This window comes from Bufo bufo, chromosome 9 (assembly GCF_905171765.1).
Source record: "Bufo bufo chromosome 9, aBufBuf1.1, whole genome shotgun sequence".
Lineage (NCBI taxonomy): Eukaryota > Metazoa > Chordata > Amphibia > Anura > Bufonidae > Bufo > Bufo bufo.
This window is the reverse complement of record NC_053397.1, coordinates 226,811,453-226,825,804: the sequence shown is the minus strand read 5'-3', so window position 1 is coordinate 226,825,804 and position 14,352 is coordinate 226,811,453. Positions and strand designations below refer to the sequence as shown.

General features: G+C 46.2%; 1 non-coding gene across 1 annotated transcript; it reads right to left on the bottom strand.

Annotated features, from left to right (window-relative positions):
• Positions 1-11,629: 11,629 nt before the first annotated feature.
• LOC120979895 lies at positions 11,630-11,744 on the bottom strand. Its single transcript, XR_005774394.1, has one exon. It is a non-coding gene; the product is annotated as a U5 spliceosomal RNA (small nuclear RNA).
• Between the last annotated feature and the right edge of the window lie 2,608 nt (positions 11,745-14,352).

Sequence of the window (14,352 nt, the reverse complement as noted above, 5' to 3'; positions counted from 1 at the left end):
TTTACTGAATTTGATTTCAAACTCCTTACCACACATTTGGGCCCCTAGAATGCCAGGGCAGTATAACTACCCCACAAGTGACCCCATTTTGGAAAGAAGAGACCCCAAGGTATTCCGTGAGGGGCATGGCGAGTTCCTAGAATTTTTTATTTTTTGTCACAAGTTAGTGGAAAATGATGATTTTTATTTTTTTTTTTTCATACAAAGTCTCATATTCCACTAACTTGTGACAAAAAATAAAAATTTCTATGAACTCACTATGCCCATCAGCGAATACCTTGGGGTGTCTTCTTTCCAAAATGGGGTCACTTGTGGGGTAGTTATACTGCCCTGGCATTCTAGGGGCCCAAATGTGTGGTAAGTAGGTAAATGACCTGTGAAATCCGAAAGGTGCTCTTTGGAATATGGGCCCCTTTGCCCACCTAGGCTGCAAAAAAGTGTCACACATCTGGTATCTCTGTATTCAGGAGAAGTTGAGGAATGTGTTTTGGGGTGTCTTTTTACATATACCCATGCTGGGTGAGAGAAATATCTTGGTCAAATGACAACTTTGTATAAAAAAATGGGAAAAGTTGTCTTTTGCCAAGATATTTCTCTCACCCAGCATGGGTATATGTAAAAAGACACCCCAAAACACATTCCCCACCTTCTCCTGAGTACGGAGATACCAGATGTGTGACACCTTTTTGCAGCCTAGGTGGGCAAAGGGGCCCATATTCCAAAGAGCACCTTTCGGATTTCACAGGTCATTTTTTACAGAATTTGATTTCAAACTCCTTACCACACATTTGGGCCCCTAGAATGCCAGGGCAGTATAACTACCCCACAAGTGACCCCATTTTGGAAAGAAGAGACCCCAAGGTATTCGCTGATGGGCATAGTGAGTTCATGGAAGTTTTTATTTTTTGTCACAAGTTAGTGGAATATGAGACTTTGTATGAAAAAAATAAAAAAATAAAAAATCATCATTTTCCACTAACTTGTGACAAAAAATAAAAAATTCTAGGAACTTGCCATGCCCCTCACGGAATACCTTGGGGTGTCTTCTTTCCAAAATGGGGTCACTTGTGGGGTAGTTATACTGCCCTGGCATTTTCCAGGGGCCCTAATGTGTGGTAAGTAGGTAAATGACCTGTGAAATCCGAAAGGTGCTCTTTGTAATATGGGCCCCTTTGCCCACCTAGGCTGCAAAAAAGTGTCACACATCTGGTATCTCCGTACTCGGGAGAAGGTTGGGAATGTGTTTTGTGGTGTCATTTTACATATACCCATGCTGGGTGAGAGAAATATCTTGGCAAAAGACAACTTTTCCCATTTTTTTATACAAAGTTGGCATTTGACCAAGATATTTCTCTCACCCAGCATGGGTATATGTAAAATGACACCCCAAAACACATTCCCCACCTTCTCCTGAGTACGGAGATACCAGATGTGTGACACTTTTTTGCAGCCTAGGTGGGCAAAGGTGCCCAAATTCCTTTTAGGAGGGCATTTTTAGACATTTGGATACCAGACTTCTTCTCACGCTTTGGGGCCCCTAAAATGCCAGGGCAGTATAAATACCCCACATGTGACCCCATTTTGGAAAGAAGACACCCCAAGGTATTCAATGAGGGGCATGGCGAGTTCATAGAAAAAAAAAAATTTTGGCACAAGTTAGCGGAAATTGATTTTTTCGTTTTTTCTCACAAAGTCTCCCTTTCCGCTAACTTGGGACAAAAATTTCAATCTTTCATGGACTCAATATGCCCCTCAGCGAATACCTTGGGGTGTCTTCTTTCCAAAATGGTGTTATTTGTGGGGTGTTTGTACTGCCCTGGCATTTGAGGGTCTCCGCAATCATTACATGTATGCCCAGCATTAGGAGTTTCTGCTATTCTCCTTATATTGAGCATACGGGTAATGAGATTTTTTTTTTCCGTTCAGCCTCTGGGCTGAAAGAAAAAAATGAACGGCACAGATTTCTTCATTCGCATCGATCAATGTGGATGAAAAAATCTCTGCCAAAAAAAGAAAAAGGAGGGGAAAGGCGTCTGCCAGGACATAGGAGCTCCGCCCAACATCCATACCCACTTCAGCTCGTATGCCCTGGCAAACCCGATTTCTCCATTCACATCAATCGATGTGGATAAATAAATCATTGCCGGGATTTTTTTTTTTTTATATATACAAAGTGTTTGCCAAAGTATATGAACACCGCCACCTCCTCAGCTCATATGCCTCGGCAAACGTATCTTTTACTGCAGAGGAGAAATCTCGTCTTGCAGCGCCGCATACACCGACTTGCGTGTAATCTGACAGCAGCGCAATGCTTCTGTCAGAATGCACATCAGTGCTGCAGCTAGTCGATCGGTTGGTCCACCTGGAAGGTAAAAAAAAAAAAAAGAAAAAACCAGGCCGCAAAGCAATAACTTTATTAACTTTAGAACAGAACATATTAACTTTTTTTAAACTTTTTAAACTTTTTTACTTACCGGTAATTTTTTTTTTTGTTTAGTTTTTTTTACCTTTATAGAACAAACCTCTCCTTCCCCATGGGACAATGTGCAAAGCGCAAATCGCCCAAAGATGTGGCGAAGTACGTTATGCACTTTATCCCAGGTGAAAGGAGAGGTTTGCAGCAGCTGTGAGAGAAAGGGCCCTAATAGCCCTGTGTGCCTGTCCTGTGAGATGTGATCCCTATGCTAGGTGTACCTGTGTGTGGTACTTCCGGAAACACTCTCCTAAGCATAGGGCAGGGTGGTCCGGACAGTCAGGACAGAAATAGCGGGTGTCACGCCTTATTCCACTCCTGCTACAGACACGACATCTTTATCGGGGTGACGGTTGGGTTGAGGTACCAGCAACGACACTGGGGAAATGTCGCTCGTGTAGACGGCTAACTACACTGGGGGATGGGGCCACGGAACCTCCTGGATAAAGGAGGTTCTCGATGATCTCTTCCTGGAATTTGAGGAAGGATCGTGTTCTCCCAGCCTTACTGTAGAGAACAAAACTATTGTACAGCGCCAATTGAATCAAATATACAGACACCTTCTTATACCAGCGTCTGGTGCGTCGGGAAACTAAATACGGAGCCAACATCTGGTCATTGAAGTCCACCCCTCCCATGAGCGCATTATAGTCGTGGACTGAGAGGGGCTTTTCAATGACACGGGTTGCCCTTTCAATTTGGATTGTCGTGTCTGCGTGAATGGAGGAGAGCATGTAAACGTCACGCTTGTCTCTCCATTTCACCGCGAGCAGTTCTTCGTTACACAAGGCAGCCCTCTCCCCCCTTGCAAGACGGGTGGTTACAAGCCGTTGGGGGAAGCCCACGCGACTAGTTCGCGCGGTGCCACAGGCGCAAATCCGTTCTAGAAACAAATGCCTAAAGAGGGCCACACTTGTGTAGAAATTGTCCACATAAAGATGGTACCCCTTGCCGAATAAGGGTGACACCAAGTCCCAGACTGTCTTCCCACTGCTCCCCAGGTAGTCAGGGCAACCGGCCCGGCTCCAGGGTCTGATCTTTTCCCTCATAGATCCGAAATTTGTGGGTATAGCCTGTGGCCCTTTCACAGAGCTTATACAATTTGACCCCATACCGGGCACGCTTGCTTGGGATGTATTGTTTGAAGCCAAGGCGCCCGGTAAAATGTATTAGGGACTCGTCTACGCAGATGTTTTGCTCAGGGGTATACAAATCTGCAAATTTCAGGTTGAAATGGTCTATGAGGGGCCGAATTTTGTGGAGCCGGTCAAAAGCTGGGTGGCCTCTGGGACGGGAGGTGGTGTTGTCGCTAAAATGCAGAAAACGCAGGATGGTCTCAAATCGTGTCCTGGACATAGCAGCAGAGAACATGGGCATGTGATGAATCGGGTTCGTGGACCAATATGACCGCAATTCATGTTTTTTTTGTCAGGCCCATGTTGAGGAGAAGGCCCAGAAAAATTTTAAGTTCGGAAACTTGGACTGGTTTCCACCGGAAAGGCTGGGCATAATAGCTTTCCGGGTTTGCGGTTATAAATTGTGTGGCATACTGGTTGGTCTCTGCCACGACTAAGTCCAAGAGCTCCGCAGTCAAGAACAGCTCAAAAAATCCCAGGGCCGAACCGATTTGAGCCGTCTCAACCCGAACTCCAGACTGGGCGGTGAAAGGGGGAACTACAGGTGCGGCTGAAGTTGGTGACTGCCAATCAGGGTTCGCCAGCACCTCAGGGACTCTAGGGGCTCTACGGGCCTGTCTGCGCGGTGGCTGCGACGGGGTAACTACTGCACGTGCCACCGTACCAGCTTCAACTGCCCTTCTGGTGCTCGCCACGTCACCATGTTGTACGGCAGTGCTGGTACTAGGTCCAGGATGGGCTGCGCTGCTGGTGTATGCCTCACCACGTGATCCGGCAGCGACAGCCCCACTCTGCTGCTCTTGAAGCGGATCCTGCATAACCTGTGGTCTAGCGACACGGGGCCGGGTACGCCTGGTGCTGCCAGGGACCTCCACCTCCTCGTCCGAACTTTGGGTCAGAGAGCCACTGCTTTCCACAGGTTCATATTCTGACCCGCTAGATTCGTCAGATGAGGGTTCCCACTCCTCATCCGACTGGGTCAGAATCCTGTAGGCCTCTTCAGAAGAATACCCCCTGTTTGACATTTTGGACTACTAAATTTAGGGGTATTCCCTGAGACTACCCAAGAAAAAAAGCAAACCTGTCTTACAAAGGGGAGGCTAGCGAAGTACCGGAGGCCGCTGCGGTTGATAAAAAATATCAAAACTGATTTTTTTATCGCCGCAGTGCGTGTAAAGTGAATGTGCAGTGATCAAAAAATAATAATTTTTTGTCACTGCGGTGGGGCGGGCGTGGGTGAACGCACGTGTGGGCGACCGATCAGGCCTGATCGGGCAAACACTGCGTTTTGGGTGGAGGGCGAACTAAGGTGACACTAATACTATTATAGATCTGACCGTGATCAGTTTTGATCACTTACAGATACTATAAAAGTACAAATGCTGATTAGCGATACGCTAATCAGCGAATAAAAGTGACTGCGGTGCGGTGGGCTGGGCGCTAACTGACGCTAACTACCTAACCAAGGGGCCTAAACTATCCCTAAAACCTAACAGCCAATACTAGTGGGGAAAAAAAGTGTCAGTTTACACTGATCACTTTTTTTCCTTTCACTAGTGATTGACAGGGGCGATCAAAGGGGTGATCAAAGGGTTAATTGGGGTGCAGGGGGGTGATCTGGGGCTAAGGTGTAGTGTTGGTGCTACTCACAGTTCAGTCTGCTCCTGTGCTGGATCCAACCGACGAAAAGGACCAGCAGAGGAGCAGAGAAGCCATATAACACATCATATTTACTAATATGATCTGTTATCTGGCTTGTGATTCGATTTTTTAAAAATCAGCAACCTGCCAGCGACGATCATTGGCTGGCAGGTTGCTGATGCAATTCTCCTCGAACTTTTGCCGGCCCGCGATGCGCATGCGCGGGCCGGCTGTGACCGAAATCTCGCGTCTCGCGAGAGGACACACCGGCGCGTCCACTCGGAATGAAACAACCACCTCCAGGACGCGTCTTTGCGTACAGCGGTCCGGAGGTGGTTAAATGTCCCTCTTTTTGATCTGATGTAGAGATTTGCATTATTACATTCACAGCATTAACCCAGAAAGTGTTTTTTTCTGGTTCCTCTCTGTATATTTGAGCCTGCCTTGTGTATCATTTCATTATTTGATAATTTGTGCACCATTTCATACGAGAAAACTATTGAAGTTTATAGATATGCAGGAAAAATCTTCATCTTTCACACAATGAACCATAAGTGTCCCTCATTGACCATCCAAAAAGTTGGCAGGTGCGCATTTATCAAAACTGGTGTAAAGTAGAACTGGATTAGTTTCCCATAGCAACCAATTAGATTTCACCTTTCATTTTTCTAACCTCCTTTGGAAAATGAAAGGCGGAATCTGATTGGTTGCTATGGGTGACTAAGCCATTTTTCCTTTGCACCAGTTTTGATAAATGTGCCCCTCTGGTCACCCCCTCCCTCCGGCGCTGTCACTGCTCAGTTTCTCCCGGCGGTGTCGTCTGTTACCATGGAAACAACACAGGAAGCTCCGAACCTGACACTTCTGCAGTCGTCACAGTTGGGCCCCTACACCTTGCATCTCTATGGGGCCCCATATTTATACAGACAAGAGAAGCCCTTGGAAGAACTACTTCACAGGTTCACCTGATGGGGGTCCGGGGGTCACAGGGCAGAGGAGGGGTCACCATGATCTTATAATGAGTCTCTCAGTCTTATGTTACCCATTCACATTATAGGAGACCTCCACCCAGAGGGGCCCGCTGCGGTGCAGGTATTCAGGAGGGCCACTCGTTCTAGGTATTAGGGGGGTCCTTAGGTGGTTGGGCCCCGCAACACATTGTAATGAGAGTCAATCACGTGCTGACATTGGAAAACCCCTTCTAGCAATAATGTATAATTCTGCAGCCTTTGTTATACCCTGTGATTACATAGCACCTTCATGATCTCAGCTTGCTGTCAGTGAACAGGAAGTGAGCTGGTCCTGGAGCGAAGAGGAATGTTTGCCGGAGCGCGCCGTTCACCTTACATGATAGCGACCAACCTGATGAGATGCGCCAAAATTATTAAGAGGCGGCCCCCCACCGCAGGGTAGATCGAGCCTGGCGCTACAGGCCCCCGTCTTTTTTGTTGTTTTTTTTTACTAGTGGCGTTTTATCATTTGAAACACAAAAAAGCCATAACAAACACAAGTGCTTTCTAAAGTATTTTTTTGTTGTGAAAAAACACCAGAGCAAATATGAATGTGAAGAAACCTAAATATGTCTACGGCCGCGTTCACACCACGTTATACCCGATGTTTAACGTACATTAGCAGAAGTGAAGTACGCAGCTCTCCTGCAGAGTCCAGTAAACGGATGCCTTGTTTTACAATGGAGCTCTGTGGGGATGGATGACACCGGATGACGCCTGATGTGAACACTGCCTGAGATGTGCCACATTTCTCCAGAATTCAGGCGCAGCCACAACAGTAAATGTGGGTCCAAATACCGTCCCAAACTAAGCCGCTGAGTGATATAAGGTGGGGGCGACCGTAGCGCTCATCCGGCCGAGCCCCTGGCGAATCCATTATACAGGATTAGTAAATCTGCCCCAGTATAATGACGGCAAGGAGCTCCCTCTAGTGGACAGAAGGCTCCGGGGCAGCCGCACACCCTCCTCACGCTGATCACACCTGCAGTAAGTCCACCCCGGGGGCCGCACTGACCGAATGGGACACAAAATAAAACAGATTCTCCCTAAAAGTGTCACCAAGGATCCACAGGAACCTGAAACGTGGAATTACAGAGGGTCCACGGTGTTACAACCGAAGAGCGGACCCCCACATCGGTGACCACCCTGAACTCCAGCCACTGGGGTCAGATGTCTGATGGGAGAGGGGGGAGGGAAGGCGCCGAATTGGTGGAGAAAGAGGCATGTTTTCTAATACACAGCTTGGTACTACGGCATACATATTAGGACATTGTCAGACATCATCCACAACTCCATCCTCCGTCAGGCAAAACTCCCTCCTACCTCAGACTTTAGACAAAACTCCGTCCTCCCTCATCCAAAACTCCATCAGACATCAGCCAAAACTCTGTCCTCCCTTATCCAAAACTCTGTTCTCCCTCAGACATCAGCCAAAACTCCGTCCTCCCTCATCCAAAACTCTGTTCTCCCTCAGACATCAGCCAAAACTCTGTCCTCCCTCATCCAAAACTCTGTCCTCCCTCTGACATCAGCCAAAACTCTTTCCTCCCTCATCCAAATCTCCATCAGACCTCATCCAAAACTCCGTTCTCCCTCAGACATCAGCCAAAACTCCGTCCTCCCTCATCCAAAACTCCATCAGACATCAGCCAAAACTCCGTCCTCCCTCATCCAAAACTCTGTCCTCCCTCATCCAAAACTCTGTCCTCCCTCATGCAAAACTCTGTCCTCCCTCAGACATCAGCCAAAACTCTGTCCTCCCTCATCCAAAACTCCATCGACCCTCATCCAAAACTCCGTCCTCCCTCATCCAAAACTCCGTCCTCCCTCAGACATCAGCCAAAACTCTGTCCTCCCTCATCCAAAACTCCGTCCACCCTCATCCAAAACTCCGTCCTCCCTAACTCAAAATACGCCCTACTACACACACTCTTCACCTGACGGAGCTGCTAGCTGCTGGAGAGGGAAACGACCTGTGATGACATCATGACCATGTGACGAGTCACGTGTGTGGGAGGGGTCAGATGTGCACAGCAGCTGGTCTAGTGTACAGAACTGTAGCCATCAAATAGAGCTCTGTACTAGAGATGTGTGTGTAACCTGCATGTAGCAGAGCTGTGTACTGTGTAGCAGAGCTGTATGTGTAACCTGCATGTAGCAGAGCTGTGTACTGTGTAGCAGAGCTGTATGTGTAACCTGCATGTAGCAGAGCTGTGTACTGTGTAGCAGAGCTGTATGTGTAACCTGCATGTAGCAGAGCTGTGTACTGTGTAGCAGAGCTGTATGTGTAACCTGCATGTAGCAGAGCTGTGTACTGTGTAGCAGAGCTGTATGTGTAACCTGCATGTAGCAGAGCTGTGTACTGTGTTACAGAGATGTATGTGCAACCTGCAGGTAGCAGTGCTGTGTAGCAGAGATGTGTACTGTGTTACATAGATGTGTGTGTAACCGCATGTAGCAGAGCTGTGTACTGTGTTTCAGAGATGTGTGTGTAACCTGGGAACTATAAGAAAGTGTAAAAAAAAAACACATAAAAATTCAGATTACCCCCCTTTTCCCAAAATGAAAATAAAAGAACTAAAAAAAATACACATCATGGGTGTCGCAATGTGTAAAAACACCCATTGTATAAAAATATATTCCCCATACGGCAAACAGCAAAACAGAAAAAAAAGAGTCCAAATGTTTTGCAGTTTTTGGTCGCTTCATTTGCTACAAAAATGTAAATAAAAAATGATCAAAAAGTCTTAAACACCCCAGAATGGTATCAGTGAAAAGTTCAGATTGCCCCGCAAGAAAATGAGCCCCCACCCAGCTCCGTACACATAATTACAAAAAAGTTCTAGGGGTCAAAATATGGCGACAAAAAAAAATCAGATTTTTTATTTTTTATTTTATCACTATTAAAACGCAAGAAAAACTATACATATAAGGTATCGCCGGATTCGATCTGACCTGTAGAATAAAAGTAACCAGTCAGTTTTATCGCACATCAAATGTCGTAAATAAAAATCCCGTAAAACTGTAGTGGAATTGCTTTTTTTTTTTCAACAGGAAGAATGGGCAGTTTTACCATCTGAGAAAATAAAGAGCCTCATCCACAACTACGACAAAAGACTTCAAGCTGTCATTGATGTTAAAGGGGGCAATACCCGGTATTAAGAACTGGGGTGTGTAAACTTCTGATCAGGGTCATTTGGGGAGTTTGTGTTGTGATTATGATTTATAAAGAGTAAACAGAGTTGTTTGACATAAATGGCTTCAGCCGACCACTAACCATGAGCGAGATAAAAGTGTCCGTGTTATCATTCATATTCTCTGCACAATGGTTAGAGGGTATTCTCATCTTAATGATCACTGTTAAATCTGTTAATGATTTGACAGTGATCATTTTTCTAAATACATGTTATTAGCCAATTCCCACCCTTTTTTAGAAAATAAGTCCCCTCTTACCTGATGTTGTCTTTGGTCTCCCCTGGTTACGGCCACCTCTCCTGTCGAATCCCGCCGGGCCGCGCTTGCGCAGAAGACTGAAGATTCTCTCCCGCCGGGCCGCGCAATGTCCTGAACGCGCATGCGCCATGATGACTTCTTCCTGGCCAGTATAGTACAGAGCCGCAAACGCGCACGCCGACTCTGTACTATACAGGCCAGGAATAAGTCACCATGGCACATGCCCGGCCCGGCCGGGAGAAAATCTTCAGTCTTCTGCGCAAGCGCGGCCCGGCCGGAGAAGGATCCAGGAAGTGAACGTCGCGCTCAAGGAAGGTAAGTATGAAAAGGGAAGATGAGAATACCCCTTTAAGAAATCATTAATTCTGCAAGGGTATGTAAACTTATCAGCACAACTGTAAGTAGCTGTGTGATATAAGTCTGTGGAATATGGGAAGCATAAGAGGATGTGCACCATAAATACCATCGTTGTAAGGCCGCTGTGTGTCTGTGGTTGTATTGTGGACCACATACGGCGGTTCCGCAAAACACAGGGCACCAGCCGTGTGCATCCGTGATGTGGACCCTTTCACTTGAACGGAACGGAAACACGGATCGGATCCCCACAGAAGCACTACAGAGTGCTTCCGTGGTGTTTCTGGCCGTGCCTCCGCACAGCAAAAAAGTAGAACATGCTCACGGATCTGTCCCGGCCGCTGCACGCACGTTGCCCGTGCATTGGGGACTGCAAATTGCTGTCCCCAATGCACGGAATGGACCAACAACGTTCATGTGCAAGAGGCCTAACACTTGTGATCTAGTTTTGTGTGAAGCGTCATATATGCATTCATGTTGCATGTATTTATTCATTAGGGCTACCAATTCTGAGTAACTCGGAGTGACAGGAGATTTCCAGAATCTGATTTATTTTTTTGTCGCCATATTTTGACCCCTATAACTTTTTTGTAATTATGTGTACGGAGCTGGGTGGGGGCTCATTTTCTTGCGGGGCAATCTGAAGTTTTCACTGATACCATTCTGGGGTGTTTAAGACTTTTTGATCACTTTTTATTTACATTTTTGTAGCAAATTAAGCGACCAAAAACGGCGAACATTTGGACTCTTTTTTTTTTCTGTTTTGCTGTTTGCCGTATGGGGAATATATTTTTATACAATGGGTGTTTTTAAACATTGCGACACCCATGATGTGTATTTTTTTAGTTCTTTTATTTTCATTTTGGGAAAAGGGGGGTGATCTGAATTTGTATGTGTTTTTTTTTACACTTTCTTATAGTTCCCAGGTTACACACACATCTCTGTAACACAGTACACAGCTCTGCTACATGCGGTTACACACATCTCTGAAACACAGTACACAGCTCTGCTACATGCGGTTACACACATCTCTGAAACACAGCTCTGCTACATGCGGTTACACACACTGCTCTGAAACACAGTACACAGCTCTGCTACATGCAGTTACACACACTGCTCTGAAACACAGTACACAGCACTGCTACATGCAGGTTACACATACAGCTCTGCTACATGCAGGTTACACACACATCTCTAGTACACAGCTCTATTTGATGGCTACAGTTCTGTACACTCCACCAGCTGCTGTGCACATCTGACCCCTCCCACACACGTGACTCGTCACATGGTCATGATGTCATCACAGGTCCTTTGCCTCTCCGGCAGCTCCAGAAGAGTGTGTGTAGTAGGGCGTATTTTGAGTTAGGGAGGACGGAGTTTTGGTCACATGACACAGCGGAGAATAAGAAGGGAGGTTATAACTCAAAAATATAGTCACTGGTGATAAGATTACTTCATGCAGCTTTCTAACAGGTCAGAGAATTAAGATTTTTGTGGAAATATTACCAAAACGACCACTACAACAACTCTCATCATCCAATCTATTATTAACCAGAACAGGAAGCCCAGCGAGCGCCGGGCATCAAAAAATTGCATGAAACTCATGATTGTTCCTCTCCACGGAAATCTTTAGTAAAAGGCGAAAGATTTATTCGTTCTGAAGAGAAACCAGAGTATACAACTGCCAGGGGCCGGCAGTGCAGGGGGCCCGGGGGCCGCTCATCACACACACGGAGAGCGCTGTGTGCAGGTCACATGCTGCCTCCGCCGGATACAATGTATCTCATCTGTTGCTAAAACTTTACAATAAGTGAAGTTGAAACAAAAAGTAACAATTCTGAAGACAGCAGATGCATCCTGGGTAATATGCAAATCAGCTCACTTCCTCAGCACCTCTTTTTTTTTTGATTGAAACGTCTTTATTACGATCAGACATCATACTTACATACATTAGTACTGTGACGCAGCACAGGCCATGAAACAGTACATAATAAATTACTTACAGTCGTCTTTGCGAGCATGGCATTGTTATGTAAAGCACGGGCTAACCCACACTATACATCGCAATGAATGCTACACTAGCATACCTGTTCAATCACAAAACCTTCCAACAAAGCATTTAGACAGTGATGAGGGAAGGGGAGGTGGGAAGCAGGGGGTAGGGAGGGGGGGGGATCACGTGCCCTTTGCTTTATTGAGAAGACAAATACAAACGGGGGGAGAGGGGGAAGGAGAGGGGTTTAGTCCTCTTCTTCTTCGTCGACGTCCGAGATGTTGTAGTCCTGCAGCATACTGTGGATAAGTCTGCGGCAGTGCAGGACGGACTTGTTCTCCCTCCTGAGAATGAGCCGGTTCCTAGCAAACCAAATAGCGTCCTTAAAACAGTTCATAAGGCGCCAGGCCTCCTGGAGGCCTCCAACAGTATGAGTCCCAGGAAATAGTCCGTACAGCACCGAAGTGTATTGCAGGCTGTTCCTGGGCACAGAGTCTTTGAGTTCATGTTCCAGGGCATCCAACAGGCGCTGTGCAAAGCGGCACCCCCAAAACAGGTGGTAAGGTGTTTCCTCCACGAAGGGGCACCTGGGGCAGTACCGGGTTTTGCACAGATTGCGGGCGTGCATGAATGACCGTATTGGCAGACCGCCCTGAATGGCCATCCATGACAAGTCCTTATGCCCTTTGGTCAACCTGTTTGACGACACATTAGTCCAAACTGTCTCTATGGTGTCGTCATGGACCCTGGAACTGACTCGGACCCTGGAACTGACTCGACCACATCCTTTGCTCTGATGAGTTTGTGACGCCCCTTCCCGTTATCACTTGTCTGTATTGCATTGTCTTCAGGGTTAGTGCAGCAGGCGGTGTGCGGTCATACTGTGTACACTGGACAGTATTACTTCTCATGTGCATTACTTTGGTTGCATTGATGTGAACACGTGATAGGACTTTTATTCCAGGTCTGATAATGTATAATGGCTGCACTGCAGTAATGTACAAAGTGGGCGGAGACAATCCCTGTGATGATGTCATCGCTGCCAGAAGCAGCTTACTACCCATCATGCATTTCACCTGCGCTGATCATTCCTGGATAGATCATTAGAAACATAGAAACATAGAATGTGTCGGCAGATAAGAACCATTTGGCCCATCTAGTCTGCCCAATATACTGAATACTATGGATAGCCCCTGGCCCTATCTTATATGAAGGATGGCCTTATGCCTATCCCATGCATGCTTAAACCCCTTCACTGTATTTGCAGCTACCACTTCTGCAGGAAGGCTATTCCATGCATCCACTACTCTCTCAGTAAAGTAATACTTCCTGATATTACTTTTAAACCTTTGCCCCTCTAATTTAAAACTGTGTCCTCTTGTGGTAGTTTTTCTTCTTTTAAATATGCTCTCTTCCTTTACCGAGTTGATTCCCTTTATGTATTTAGCAGTTTCTCTCATCTCCCCTCTGTCTCGTCTTTCTTCCAAGCTATACATATTAAGGTCCTTTAACCTTTCCCGGTAAGTTTTATCCTGCAATCCATGTACTAGTTTAGTAGCTCTTCTCTGAACTCTCTCTAGAGTATCTATATCCTTCTGGAGATATGGCCTCCAGTACTGCGCACAATACTCCAAGTGAGGTCTCACCAGTGTTCTGTACAGCGGCATAAGCACTTCACTCTTTCTACTGCTTATACCTCTCCCTATACATCCAAGCATTCTGCTGGCATTTCGTGCTGCCCTATTACATTGTCTTCCCACCTTTAAGTCTTCTGAAATAATTACTCCTAAATCCCTTTCCTCAGATACTGAGGTTAGGACTGTGTCAAATTTTCTATATTCTGCCCTTGGGTTTTTACGCCCCAGGTGCATTATCTTGCACTTATCCACATTAAATTTCAGTTGCCAGAGTTCTGACCATTCTTCTAGTTTTCCTAAATCCTTTTCCATTTGGCGTTTCCCTCCAGGAACATCAACCCTGTTACATATCTTTGTGTCATCAGCAAAAGACAAACCTTACCAGCGAGGCCTTTTGCAATATCACTTATGAAGATATTAAACAAAATCGGTCCCAGTACAGATCCCTGTGGAACCCCACTGGTTAACATGACCTTGTTTTGAATGTTCTCCATTGACTACCACCCTCTGTTGTCTGTCACTCAGCCACTGCCTAATCCACTCAACAATATGGGAGTCCATGCTCAATGACTGCAGTTTATTGATAAGTCTTCTATGTGGGACAGTGTCAAAAGCCTTACTAAAATCTAGATATGCGATGTCTACTGCACCTCCA